Consider the following 15,544-nt stretch of genomic DNA (forward strand, 5'->3'; position numbering starts at 1 on the left):
ACTGTTATGGTCTAGATCTTGAATGCCATCCCCTCACCCCCTGCCAAATAATTCATGTGTTGAAGGCTTGGTCCCTAGCTGATGGCGTTATTGGGAAGTGATGGAAGCTTTAGGAGGTGGTGCCTACTTGGAGGAAGTAGACTATTGAGAGGGTGGTCCTTAAAGGGTATATTGGGTCCCCAGCCACTTTTTTTTCTCTCTCTGCTTCCTGGCCACTATGAGGTATACAACTTTGCTCTACCATGCACTCCTCACTATGATGTTTTGCCTTGCCACTGACCCACAAACAATGGAACTAAGTGACCATGGACTGAAACCTCAAAAACTGTAAGCCCAAATAAATCTTTCTTCCTTTAAATTGATTTTCTCGGGTATTATGGCATATTAATGGAAACCTGACTAAAACAAATATCAATCTACTAAATCCCAAAGTACAAAATACATGTAGCTTCAGGATTCCTAAGAACAAAAGGGTATATTTCTTCCCCCAGTGAGATTCAAATAGACTCTCCAGATGGTAATCATAATATAGAACTACCTTATTTCTGGATCTCTTGGAGTACTCTAAGCTTGAAATATGTAGAAAACAGGTTCCTTTCTCTTCCCCTCATCCCCCAAATCTTAATGTAATCCCAGAACTCTTAAATAATGACCTGAGAACAAGGGAAATGGTATTTCCCTAAATAACATGCAATATACACATACATACAAATTCATAGTACTACAGATATTTTAAAGAAAAACAAAAGCTTTAAATAAAATTCTAAAAAACATATCAAATATATTTGTTAAAAAATTAACATTGTGTAAAATTTTTATATATACATGTCAACTTTTCTAGACATGGAGAAGATATGCTTTAGATCTGAGCACATAAAGCAGGATATTCTACTGATTTTATAGGGAAAAGAGGGGGGCTGGCCACTTTTATGTTTTTCATGAAACTTAACAATTTGGATATAATAATGAAGTCAATTAGCTGCTGAAAGCCACTGAGAATTACTTTCTTAAAGCATAAAACAGGCCCCAGCTTTCTAAAACAGCTGACCTTGAGTTAAGGAAGCTCCAAGGTAACAGATGTGACACATATTATAACAGCATCTAGCTATAGCCGATTTAAAACAAGAAGAGTTACGATTATTTTACTTAATTACCTCCTTTTTCATTTTAATTTTGTTTCCTATTGTTAAGACAATTCAAAATCAAAAACATGGGCTTGTTCAAAATAATATATTTTGCTTTCCTATTAACAGGCAACTTTCATTAATATAAAGTGACTAAATTAAGTTGTTCAGCAAAATGACTTAAATATAGTTTCTGTTCTTGAAATAATTTTAATATAAGTCATTTATATAGAGGTTGCATATTCAGCAACATATACTATATAAAATGCTACTAAGAACTTAGAAATCAAACATGTAAAACAAAACATGTATTAAAGTGGGACCATTCTACCCATGAATCAGTTTCCTACGATTTCATTTCCTCACTTCAGAGATTTTTTTTTTAATCTAAAATGCCAACAGTCTGTTATATAGTTTCCTAGTTCATATACAACTTAATAGCCACAAATTAGAAGATGGTATTATAATGTTAAAATAACCCTAAGAAATAATAGCTGTGAGAAAAGAGGAAGAAAATCACAAATAAAAACAGCAAGAATTGTATAACTAATTACAACAAATTTAAAAGACAAAAAACAGTAAGGATAGCTGTGCAAAATAAATTAAATGAATAATAGTGTTCTTTATCCTCTCAGATTTCAAAAGACCTAGTCAACTACTAAAACTGAAAGTATACTATTGGTAAAGGAATTAGCAAAATACAACACAAAAAAATAAAGTCCAGAAATAGATCTGCATACATATGGAAATTTAGATTAAGATAAAGGGGCTTCAAGTCAGTGAGAAAGGAATGGATTTTAAACAGAGAGGTTATTTTTAACACTACACAAAATACAAAAACCATGAAAGGAATGACTCATACTTTCACAAAATAAGAAGTCTTCATTCCACAACATACTATAAGCAAAATTAAAAGAGACAGGGAAAACATACATCTGCAACATTTAAAATAAAGGATTCATATACAAAATATATTTTAAAAATTCTTACAAATCAGTATTAAAAAGACATTCAAGTTCATAAGAAAAATGGGCAAATTACAGCAATTCATAGAAAAAGAAATAAAAGGCCAACAATGAAAGGATGCTCAACATTCAAATGTCATACAGATACAACTTTTAAAAAATGAAATACAATTTTTCAACCCCAGACTAGAAACACTTCTAAACAGTGTTATCATTTTGGCAAAGATGAGGGTAAATGAACATTCTCACTCCCTGTCAACAGATATATGAATTTGTAAAGTCCTTTATGAAGGCAATTTGGCAATAGCTATCAAAATTTTCAGTATGTTCAATCCCAGATGTAGGAAACATATTCTAAAGGAATTTTTGCACAAACAAATGCAAGGATGTTCATAGGCCATTGTTTTTTTTTCAAGTGATAAAACAAACTGATGTCCAGTAAAAGGGGGGTTGGTTAAACAAATCGTGATAATATTACATAACACAATAGTCATTACACCATAGTAATCATTTAAATAAGTGACATACATACATCCTGACATGTATGAAATAATCTCCACAACACACTGTGGTGGAAAAAAATTTAAGTAACAGAATATATATATAGCATGATTCCATTTATAAAAAAATATGGTTATAAATATTCATCTATACATTCATAGAAAGAAGATTGGAAAGAGGCATAACAAAATGCTAATTGAGGTTACTTCCCTTGACAGAGAATATAAAAGGGATTCTCAAGTTTTGCTATCTACAATTATTATATTGCTTATAATTAAGAGGTATTCATGAATACAGATAAATCACTTGTATAAATAAATGGTATTATATGTTAGAAGAAAAAAAACACATGTCACATCCAACCTCTACATTATACATAGTAAAAGCTAACCAGCATAGCTAATTAAAATGACTGTATCAGAATCTAGAGGTATTTAGAATGATTATACCTTCCATTCCAGTTATGGGAATTTGGTAGAAGGCTGACTTATAGAATATAAACTTATGTTATACAATGCTTTCTAAAACATACCTACTGAACAATGTAGGAAAACATTAACTCTGAATTGGAGAATCAAAGAATTTCAGAGTTCAAAAACTAGTATAATGTCCTTATTTTGTAGGTGAAAAAAACTGAGGTGTAGATAGCCTACTATGAGAGAGGATTCCTCCCTCCAACAATAACAATATACATTTTACAGAAAATCCCTCTATTTTCTTATAATAAAATAAAAAAACTATCTACATATCAACTAAATGAAAGTGACCACTGAGTGTTATATGGGTTTTATGGCTTGAATATGTGCCTCCTCCAAATTCATATGTTGAAATCCTGACGCTCACTGTGACTGTATTTAAAGACAGGGCCTTAAAAAAACCAAAAAAACATGGTATGGATATCTTGCTATTAAGCAAAGAAACAAAATTTTAAATAATTTACTGCTTAAAAAAAAAAGACAGGGCCTTTAAGAAGTAATTAAGATTAAATAAGACCTTAAGGTTGGGCTGGGGATGTGGCTCAAGCAGTAGCGCGCTCGCCTGGCATGCATGCGGCCTGGGTTCGATCCTCAGCATCACATACAAACAAAGATGTTGTGTCTGCCGAAAACTAAAAAATAAATATTAAAAAATTCTCTCTCTCTCTCTCTCTCTCTCTCTCTCTCAAAAAAAAAAAAAAAAAAAGAGTACCTGACTTGTAGCATGTACTCAATTAAAATTAAAAAAAATTTTTTTTAAAAAAAGACCTTAAGGTTAATGTGGCCCTAATCCAATAAGTCCGGTGTCCTTATAGGAAAAGGAAGAGACACTTGAGTCCTCCTCCCTTCCTCATTACCTACAGAAGAAAGGCTATGTAAGGACACAAGTCTGCAAAAGTCAGGAAGAGAGGCCTTACCAGAAGCCAACCCCACCAAGCATGGACTTCAAATCTCCAAACATTGAAAAAGTAAAATTTCTCTTGTTTAAAACATCCCACCTGGGGCTGAGGTTGCAGCTCAGAGGTAGAGTGCTCACCTAGCTCCCGTGAGGCACTGGGTTCAAACCTCAGCACCACATATAAATAAAATAAAGGTATTGTATCCACTTACAACTAAAAAAAAAAATTGAAAAAATAAATCCAACCTGTGGTATATTTTTATGGCAGCCTGAGCAGACTAATACAATAAGCTAAATATGTCAACCATTAGTCACTAAAGTCACAAAAGACTAATTCTAGTTCAAAGAGAATTAGTGTTTAAGTACAAATGTTAGCAAGATACAGTAACAACAAGAGCAGCATCAACAGAAAAAGGGAAGACAAAAGGGTGAAAAAAAAAATCCAGAATTGGTGAAGAATGATTCAGAGAACACTGTTAGAGAGATCCCTTTCCTGAGTTAAGTAGACATAAATTCAATCAATTATACTAAAGGGGGAGGGGAGAGCAGGAGGGAATACCAGAGTGAGAAACAGACATTGATTTCTTTGTCATTTGTATTGTGGTCTTATCTTCACCTCACATTTTTGGATGACAATTTTTTTCTCATCCATCCCCCTAAATGACTATGTTAATAGAAATTACTTAAGAGCACCAATCAGGGCAAAATACTGCTACTGCATAGTAATCACCACCAAGTGCTTTTTACAGCAACTTTCAGGAATATTTTAACTTTTTATAACATAAATGTCACCTAACGTGGGCTGGGGTTGTGGCTCAAGCGGTAGCGCACTCGCCTGGCATGCGTGCGGCCCAGGTTCGATCCTCAGCACCACATACAAACAAAGATGTTGTGTCCGCCAAGAACTAAAAAATAAATATTAAAAATTCTCTCTCTCTCTCTCTCTCTCTCTCTCTCTCTTTAAAAAAAAATTAAAAAAATAAATGTCACCTAACCTTGTCATGCAATCTCTAAGTTAGATAAAAATGAAGTCTATCAAAAACCCAATTAAGATTTAATGCAACTGCTCTTTCTGCAGCATAGCTTGTTGATGATGGAAAAACCAAATTCTGTATTATTTGCAACAAAAGTTAAACTTGCACTGCTATACACTAACTCAGAAATTTTGATATTTTCATTAACTTGACTGATTAAAAATTTATGTAAATTAAAATAAATAAAATCAAATCTCCATTAAAGCTGATTCATAGTGGAATAGGGAGCGGGAGCATGGAAGGAATAGACGAACTCTAGATAGGGCAGAAAGGTTGGAAGGGAAGGAAGGGGGCATGGGGCTATTAAAAATGGTGGAATATGATGATCATTAATATCCAAAGTACAGGTATGACATGAATTGGTGTGAATATACTATGGATACAACCAGAGATATGAAAAATTGTGCTCTATATGTATAATAAGAATTGTAATGAATTCCTCTGTCATATATTAAAAAAAACTCCATTAACTCCATCACATATGTGATGTTACATTCAAATTTTTTTTGGCTATTCTCAATTTCCTTAATTTCCAGATCTATGAGATATTGAGGGTAGAATTATGTCTATTTTATTTTTATAGATCCTATACTCAACATAATGTCTTGCACACAGTATGTGCTCCAAGATGGGCATGGTGTTGCATACCTATAATCCCAGCGACTCAGGAAGCTGAGGCAAAAGAATCCCAAATTTGAAGTCTGCCTAGGCAACAGAGCAAGACCCTGTCTCAAAATAAAATTAAAAAGGGCCCAGAGGCAGAAAGCTCCTGGGTTCAATCTCCAGTATTACCAAAAAGCAATCATCAAACACAGTATGTGCTCTATACACTTGTTTTTTAAACTGCAAATTTGATATAATATTAATATTTTGTGAAAAGTATGATTTATTAAAGTGAAAAATCCAGCAATTCAATAGTCATATACAAAAAAAAACATATACAGAAATTTAGTCAAAACGTATCAAAGACCTAATGAAACAGCAAAAATTATGAAACTCTTAGAAGAAAACACAAGCATAAATCTTTCTGACCTTTGACAAGGCAATGGTTTCTTAGATATGACACCAAAAGCACAATCAATAAAAGAAAAAATAATCAATAAACTGGACTTCTCAAAATAAAAAAAGCTTGCCTGTTTTAAAAGGCAATATCAAGGGGCTCGGGATGTGACTCAAGTGGTAGCATGCTCGCCTGGCGTGCGTGAGGCACTGGATCCGATCCTCAGCACCACATAAAAATAAAATAAAGATATTGTGTCCACCTAAAACTAAAAAAATAAACATTTTTTTTAAAAAGGCAATATCAAAAGAAAAAAGAGTGTCAGAATGGAAGAAAATATTGTCAAACCACATAGCTGCGAAGGCTCTAGTAGTTAGATTATATAAAGAATTCTTAAAACTCAACAATAAAAAGAAAACCCAGTTTTCAAAACAGGTGAAGGATCTGAGTAGACATTTCTCCTAAGAAGATACACAAAAGCCAATAAACACATGAAAATATTTCAACATCATTAGTCACTAGTGATATGCCAATCAATGCTGCAATGAGATGCTTACTTCATATCCAGTAGCATAGCTATGATAAAGGCAGGCAAACAATAACAAATGTTGGTAAGGAAATGAAGACATTGGGACCCTAAAATATGCTAATAAGAATGTAAAATGGTACAACAACTTTGCAAAACAGTTTGGCAGTTCCCCGCAACAGTTAAATATAGAGTTACCACAGAATTCAGTAATTACACTTCCAGGTATATATACCAAAAGAAGTAAAACCATAAGTTTACAGAAAAACTCATATCAATGTTCATGGCAGCATTATTTAAATAGCTCCAAAATGGAAACAACCCAAATATCTATCAAAATGTGGCATATTTATATAATGAAATATTTTTCAGCCATATAAGCAAGGATATACGTAAAATGCTACACTGCAGATAAGCCTTGTAGAGAAAAAATGGGAAAGCCCTACATTACAAAGGCTGCATATTATATAGCTTCACTAATATCAAATGTCCAGAACAAGAAAACCCAGAGACAGAGAAAGAGACAGAAAGGAGATTAGTGGTTGGCAAGGGCTAGGGAAGAGGGAGATGAAAAGTGATGGAAACTATCAGTGGTGATGGTTGTACAACTTTGTGAATTTGTTAGAAACCACTGAACTGCATAGGGTGAATTTTATGGTATGTGAATTATTTATCAATCTCTCTCTATTTCTCTCTCTCCCTCTCTAAGTGTATACACACACACACACACACACACACACACACTCACACACATTTTTTGAATAAAATTCAAACATCTTAACATGGCCTTTGTACATGAAAGTCCCTTGTCAACCACCCTAACTTTACTCTATCATCACCTGTGGTCAGACAGTAACATCATTAGCTTTTTTCAATTGTCCATCATGTACCCAGAAACATGCTGTTTCCTCTGCTGGAAACCATTTTGTCTTTGCTTTTTCTTACCATTTAGGTTAAGGTCCCAGATTAAACATCATCTACTAAAGAAAGGTCTTTTCTGATTATCTCTTACCCTGTCAGAAAGACAGTATCCATGTGGAATAGATAAAAGAGAAGGATTCTGTCCTTAAATAAATTTGGGAAATGTGTGATAAACAGTTACACTGATTTCTTTAAATTAGTAGTTCCTAATGATAGGCAAGTCTGCCTCCCAGGGGACATCTAACAACGTCTGGAGACATTTTTGGTTGTCAAAACTGGACATCTGGGAGGATGTCATTAGTCTAATGGAATAGAAGCCAGGGACAATGCCAAACATCCTATAATGCCAGGGACAGCAATTCCTTCTTTGCCTCCTGCCCCTCCAAAGAATTAACCTGTCCAAAATGTTAACAGTATCAATGCTGAGAAAATCTGCTGTCAGGCAAAAGAAGCTTTAATATGCTGGTATACACTGTTACTCTATGAACTGGGACATAGCATACTGTATTTCCAAAAGTTATGTATAAGAAAACCATCCTCCTTGGATATGAAGAGGGTAATGGCAGGAGAAAGATATGGAAGGGGATAGAGAGCATCAATCAAAATCTCCAGGAACAGTAATCTGTGGAATACTTGAGAGACATTAACTTCAATATCACCATGACTACCTCTTTGCATTTCAATTACATTCCATATACAATAGTTTCTATGACTTTAAAGTTTCTCCTATTTATGAGAGAGATGATAAATAAAAATTAAACATGTAACTATGCTCCATCAAATATAGAAAGTACTTAGTATTACTGGTTTCATGTTTTAAGAAAAGGGGGTGTTTTTAAAATTTTTTTAAGTGTGAATTATAACTGGGAATAGCTAACTTGAAATTTTATTTTTTTCCAGATACTATGACATCAACAGATGGGGGGATAAATTACATAAAGCATATGGCAAAGATGATTTCAAAGATAAAAATGTTACTCTGAAATCACTGATGTAGTAAAACTAGGGATAATTTGGGAATCATTCACTTAACAAATATTGAGTCCTTCCTATGCACCAAAGCAATCAATGTAGCAGGAATAGAGATAAAATGATAAGCAAAATGAACGCAAATTCTGCCTTCAGAGATTACAGTCTACCTAGGGAAAAAAGACTTTAATTAAAGGATAAATTACACAAAGCATATGGCAAAGAGATTTCAAAAATTAAAAATGTACCTCTGAAATCACTGATGTAGTAAAAACAGGGATAAATTGGAAATCATTCATTTAACAAATACTGAGTCCTGCCTACACACCAAGCAATGTGGCAGGCCAAATACACAAAAACTCTGCCCTCAGAGATCACAGCTTACCTAGGGGAAAAGACTAATTAAAAAAAAAAAAAGACACAAAAATACAAAATGAATTTTGAAGAAAATGAACATTAGAAAAAAACAGTACTGGAACCTTATGAAGAATAGAGCAAGGAGAGGTGTTGGAGTCTCAGAAGAAGTGTCACTTGAGATGAAATCTGAAGGATAAACAGGCATTTGCTAGAGCAAAAATGGTCCAAATAGCAGGAACGACATGTAACAATATGTTATAGAAAGAAAGAATCATGGTACATTTGAAGAACTGAAGAGAAGTCCTATGGAACCAGTCCCAGGAGCAAAGGGGGACAGTAATGGCTGTTAAGGCTAGAGAGGCAAGGGGCCTGATTAGTTAAGGGCCAGGAAAACAAAGGGTTAGCCTTCATCCTGAGATACATGAAACATCTTTCAAGGACATTAAACAGAGGGATAATTATGATCAGATACGCTTTCCAGAAGAGGGGATGTCAGGAGACCAACCAGACTTAGCACAGCAGATATCAAGTGAGAGATCATGACAGCCTGAACTAGGGTAAAGGCACTGGAGACATCAGTGAAAAAATTCAAGAGATATTCTGAAGGTAAAATCCACCTATTTTAATGATCAACTGGATATAGTTTTGTTGCCAATTACCTATGTGAGCTTGAGTAAGTGATTTTTTGGCACTGTGTTTTCTGTTTTAAAAAGGAGAGCATGTAAATAAGCAATCCTAAATTCTCTTTTAATGCCAAATAATTAAAACTGCTAATTTCTACAAAATGATTCTGAATCCAGCCAGGATTAAGTGATCTCTAACAATATTTTCTGATTTCAGTCTATTTTGGAGTTTAATGATATGAGGTTTATTTCACATATACCCTCATAAATATTCTTGAAGGAACTACACACACACAATCTTCTAATCCATATTAGTGACACGTAATTGAGATGAAATGAATCTCACTGACACTGGCTCTTATTAATTACCCCCAATGAATAGTTACCTAATGTCTTGCTAGCCAAAGAATACCAACACTAGAAATACTGATAAATAATTCAAAGAAGGGCAATAAATCAATAGTAAAGACAGTGGTACATATGAGTGATTTTTCAACATTTTTGCTCTTGTAACCTCTAAAAGAATTATGAATCTTGCATGTACAATGTGATTTCTGTTGCACTGTAACTTCAAAAAAAAAGGTCATTATTTAAAACATATAATGGAATTTAAATGCCCCAGCAATTTGGTAACTACCATCATTATCAAATACATTTAAAATATTATATATCTCCACACACATATATATGTGTATGTGTGTGGATATATATATATAAATGTATATGAATATTTGATACTAGGGAAAGAACACAGGGGTGCTCTACCAATGAGCCACATCACCAGTTATTTTTATTTTTTGAGATAGGAACTTGCTAAGTTGCTAAGGTTGGCCTTGAACTTGTGACCCTCTTGCCTGAGCTTCCCAAGTAGTTGGGGTTGGTATTCTTTAAACCTCCTCTTTAACAAATGGAAAATAAATATTCCATTTTCTTCTTTAATTTTTATTCCCAGTCAACATAGATTACAGAATTTACCCTGATATGTTTTTATGTTTGAAAGCTGTTTATGAAATATAGCATCATACATTAAATATGTATATAAATTAAAATTTAAACATAAAACTTTCCTAGCCATAAAGTTAAATATTAAAAATTCTTCTGCATTGGAATATTATTACAATTTATTAGAATACACTGCATCAAAACAACATAAATACTTAGAAATATTAAACATAAAAATTAGATATTATTGGAAACTTTAAATCTCATATTTAAATAGAGCATTTTCCCCCAATTGGCTCACATTTCAATTGACAAATGTTACATTATTAGAATGATAAATGTTATATCATTTGCTAGAATACTAAATACTATAGACAATTATTCATTTCTATCCCTATTTTTCAACTTATCCATGTAAATGCAGAGAAACTTCATATACATAAATAAGTAGATCAAAATGGAAGTTTATTGTAGCAATGAAATGTCACCTTTCCACATATTTTTAAAAAATCACACAATAATTTTAATTCTTAAAATTAGTTTTAAGGATTTTTAAGCTTCATGATTAAGTCTTCCTTCAATTTCACTGAATACAAAAACACGGACTTGGAAAAATCCAATACCTACAATGAATACTGGAGTACAGTCAATCATCATGATGAGGCAGAGCAGGAAGGGTATTGAATCCTCTACCAAGGTTTCTCACCTAATGCAAACTGCTTCCAAAAATATGTTTCCACCACCGACCAGGTTCAGAAGCTGCTGACTACCCTCCCAAGCTTTGCCATAGTCCCCGCATACACAATATGCCTGAACTAGACTGATAAATGACCTTCCTTGGATGGCAACAGCTAGCACCTTTACTATCTTTTATAAGCCCCAAAGAAAAACCTAACATGCATGCACAGACTGTCAGTCAAGTGCAGCCTCTGATGCTGAGAGCAAAGAACTGACAAGATGTGCAGAAATCCTGAGATCATGTATAATAGCTACCTGCGCGGCTGTGCAAACTCACCCTTTGTCTATATGAACTTTGCTCAAGTTGGGTCCAGGAGCCCTACCCCACACAGTGTCTTCCTTGTGCTCATGTATAAGCCCCAATGAAGTCTCACTTAGATGTATTGCTAGCACCTTCATGATTTCTGCCTTGAAATAAGGAAAAGAACCCTGGGATGAGCTGGTAATACTAAAAGCTAAGAGCTGGTAACATCAAAAAGAGCTGCCTTTTACCTTTTTGTGACTTCTATCCTGAACTGAGCCAAAGAATCCCACATTTACTGGTAACAACAATGGGATTCATTCTGAGAATGACATTAGTCAGTTCCTTCACTGTGCAAATATCATAGAGTGTACCTCTACAAACCTAGAGAGTAGAGCCTACTATATACTTTGGTGATATGGTAAATATTGTCATATATGGAATCTATCATTGACTTAAATAATGTTAAGCAGTGCATGACTAGATTGGAAAGTATTCTCTTGCTTGGAGGCCAGAGTGGCAAAGTATATACCAAAACTCAAAGTGAGTAAAAGATGAGTTTTTCTTTCATAGAGTAAGGGAAAAGCAATAGGAAAGGGAACATCTTGACTGCAGGCAATTCATTATTCAGGCCGAAAAATTCCAGGAATTAGTATATATGGAAGATCTGGAAATAGATTCTATTAAAAGACAATAATAAGAACTTCTTCCAGCACTGTTCTATATTTAACCAACATGACAAAACTTGTATATAGATGATATTTTTAAGAGAATTATCTATTCTTTATTAAAAGATTTCCATCCACTAATTCTGTTAGCTAATTAATAGATCCACCTTTTTAGAGGATCCAAGATGGCGGGCTACAGGGTGGCTGCATGCTGTGTTGCTTCAGGGCCTGGGAGTCAAGTAGTGGGAATATGTTTCTCTGCGAGTGATTAGAGGACCCCTGACAGCTGCTCCAGTGCAGGAAACATGGCCGCCAAGCCATGCAGGTCTCCAGGTCTTAGTGCTAGCACAGGACTCCTGGCCACTTGTCCTTGCAGGTCCTCCGGGTGCCCAAGTAGGACCACCAGCATTAGCACCCGCACAGGACTCCTGATCGCCGACCTGTGCAGGAATCACAGCTGTGCTCCCAAGCAGGATACCCAGCTGCTGCCCACATGCAGGAAGTCTGGCCACTCCCGTGTGGACCCCCATCTACCAATGTAGGGCTCCTATGGTCCCCTTCATCTTGGGGCACTGCAACTATTGCCAGTCCCTATACAGGCGGTGGCACCTTCATGATTTCTGCCTCGAATTAAGGAAAAGAACCCTGGGATGAGTTGATAATACTAAAAGCTAAGAGCTGGTAACATCAGCCGCCTCCATCTTGGGACACCTTTGTGGCCATCTTTAGTTGGGGCAAGTCCCAGCTTGGAACACCGGCTGGGGCTTAGAAGCAATATCAAGGTACCAAAAGTCCCCAACTCCCCACTCTCCTGGCAGCCGCTAACCCGGCACAGTGCCTGTGGCTACAAGGTTGGTCCACAGCTCACAAAACCTTGTCCTGAGCTGCCCAATATAAAACAGCTTTCTGTGATAGCTCCCAGAGTGCAGCTCACAAGGCCTCTGCAGAGAAAGGTTCCTGATTGGGAAGTAGAAAGGAATGGGGATGAATGAGATACAGTTTAGAGACTAAAATAGAGAGCAGGAATTGTGAGGTCTGCAGGCGATATAAGGAGATAAGACCAGGTGTCCACATCACATGAGTGGGCTCCAAAAGAGAACCTTGAACCAACCCTCCTACCCTAATAACCTCCACCACCCTGAGGGTGGAGATATCAGTAAACAAAAGACAATCCCACCTATTGGATGAGAAGGAAGCTGGAAAGATACTGATCTCCAACAAAAACAATCCTTGTATCTTCCTTTGAGATTTTCTCTCTCTTCCTTCTCCCACCATCATCACATCCCCAATATTTGCGAAACCAAGTACTTTTCATGAATTAGGCTACTGAGGACTGAAATGTCTGAATAGTATATTACAATGGTGTTGTATATTCTTTTATCTCCTATTTATACATTTTTATTTTTCTTAATTTTTATGTTTGTTTTCTCTCTCTACTGTCTTCCCACTTACTTGTCTCCCCAAAATCACTCTCTTCTCTTCCTACTAACCAACTTCTTTAGATTCCTCTTTCACATTTTCTAAAATCTAACATCTCTATATCCTCATCTCCTACCCCCTCAACATCTCATCCTACAATTCACTCCCAGTTCTTTGTCCACCATCAGAAACTGCAGACCCTTTTGCAAACCTTTTGTAGATAATTATTGGACTTACCTTTTCTGTTTATTGTGATAAACTCATAAACGTCTTTATAGCAGCTGTTTGGTTTAAGGTTGTATATTGTTTGTATTGGGATCTATTCACATTGTTCTCACCATTAAAAGAAAGGTATTAGAAACCTTCAGGGATACTATAAGCCTATAGGGTAAAAATTGTAACACCTTGGATCTGCAGGGCTAGAAGGGAAGACACATGAACAACATGAAAAAACAAGGGAAGAAAATGCCCCCAACAAACCAAGATATTATATTATTAGAATCCATGGCCAGCACAACAGACGAAATGACAGAGAAGGAGTTCAGGATGTACATAATTAAAATGTTCTGTGAATTAAAGGATGATATAAGAATAAAAATACAGGCTGTAAAAGATCATTTTAATAAAGAGCTACATAAGCAAATACAGGAAGAAGAGATTACTTCAATAAGGAGATAGAGGTTCTGAAAAACTATCAAACAGAAATCCTTAAAATAAAAGAAACAATAAACCAAATTAAAAGCTCAATAGAAAGCATCATTAGCAGATTAATCACTTGGAAGATAGACAATGAAAACAAAATATATAATCTTGAAAAGAATGTTGACCACACACTGAAGATGGTCAGAAACCATGAGCAGAACATTCAAGAATTATGGGATAACATAAAAAGTCCAAATTTAAGAATTATTGGGATAGAGGAAGGCACAGAATTCCAAACCAAAGGAATGAACAATCCTTTCAATGAAATGATTATCAGAAAATTTTCCAAACACAAATAATGAATTAGAAAACCAAATACAAGAGAGGCTTACAGGACACCAAATGTACAAAATCAAAACAGATCAATACCGAGGCACATTATAATGAAAATGCCTAGCATTCAAAATAAGGAGAGAATTGTAAAAGCCACAAGAGAAAGGAATCAGAAGAGGGAAACAACCAATTATGATATCTGCAGATTTTTCAACCCAGACCCTGAAAGCTAGAAGATCCTGGAACAACATATACCAACCTCTGAAAGAAAATGGACACCAAGAACCTTATATCCAGCAAAATTAAGCTTTAGATTTGATGATGAAATAAAACCTTACATGATTTAAAAAAATTAAAAGAATTTACACATAGGAAGCCTATAGAACATCCTCAGCAAAATATTCCATGAGGAGGAAACAAAAAACAACAATGAAAATCAGCAAAGGGAGGTATTACACTAAAGGAAATACTAGTCAAAGGAGAAACCAAGTCAAGTTAAATATCAAAAATAAACAAATATGACCAGGAATATAAATCATGCTTGAATGTTAATAGCCTAACCTCACCAATCAAAAGACATAGACTGGCATAGTGGATTTTTTTTTTTTTTAAAGATCCAATAATACGCTGCCTTCAAGAAACTCTTCTCATAGGAAAAGACATCCACAGACTGAAAGTGAAAGTTTGGGAAAAAAACATACCACTCACATGGACTGCAGAAACAAGTAGGAGTTTCCATCAAATAAGTAGATGGAAATAAATAAGTTAATCCAAAGGGATAAAGAAGGATATTTCATAATGCTTAAAGGAACCATTCATCAACAAGACATAACAATAATAAAATTTATATGCACCAAACAATGGAGTGTCTACATTTATCAAACAAACTCTTCTCAAGTTAAAGAGTCAAATAGACCACAACACAATAATTCTGGGTGACTTTAACACACTCTTTCACCACTGGATAGATCATTCAAACAAAGGCTGAACAAGGAAACTACAGAACTCAATAATACAATCAATAACTTAGACTTAACTGACATAAAAAGAATATTTCAGCCTTCAATTAATAAATACATTTTCTTCTCAGCAGCACATGGATCCTTCTCTAAAACAGACCATATATTAAGCCACAAAGCAACTCAGCAAATATAAAGAAGTAGAGAT

General features: G+C 34.9%; 1 protein-coding gene and 1 long non-coding RNA gene across 2 annotated transcripts in view; one reads left to right on the forward strand and one right to left on the reverse strand.

The window, feature by feature from the left end:
• The window catches only part of LOC308650944, a 902,096-nt gene that overhangs the window by 310,335 nt on the left and 576,217 nt on the right, over nucleotides 1-15,544 (forward strand). The window lies entirely within an intron of this gene.
• XPR1 (xenotropic and polytropic retrovirus receptor 1) overlaps nucleotides 1-15,544 on the reverse strand; it is a 182,757-nt gene that overhangs the window by 79,997 nt on the left and 87,216 nt on the right. The gene's annotated exons all lie outside the window — the stretch shown is intronic.

The sequence above is a fragment of the Spermophilus citellus genome (assembly GCF_964194105.1).
Source record: "Spermophilus citellus genome assembly, chromosome: 6".
Lineage (NCBI taxonomy): Eukaryota > Metazoa > Chordata > Mammalia > Rodentia > Sciuridae > Spermophilus > Spermophilus citellus.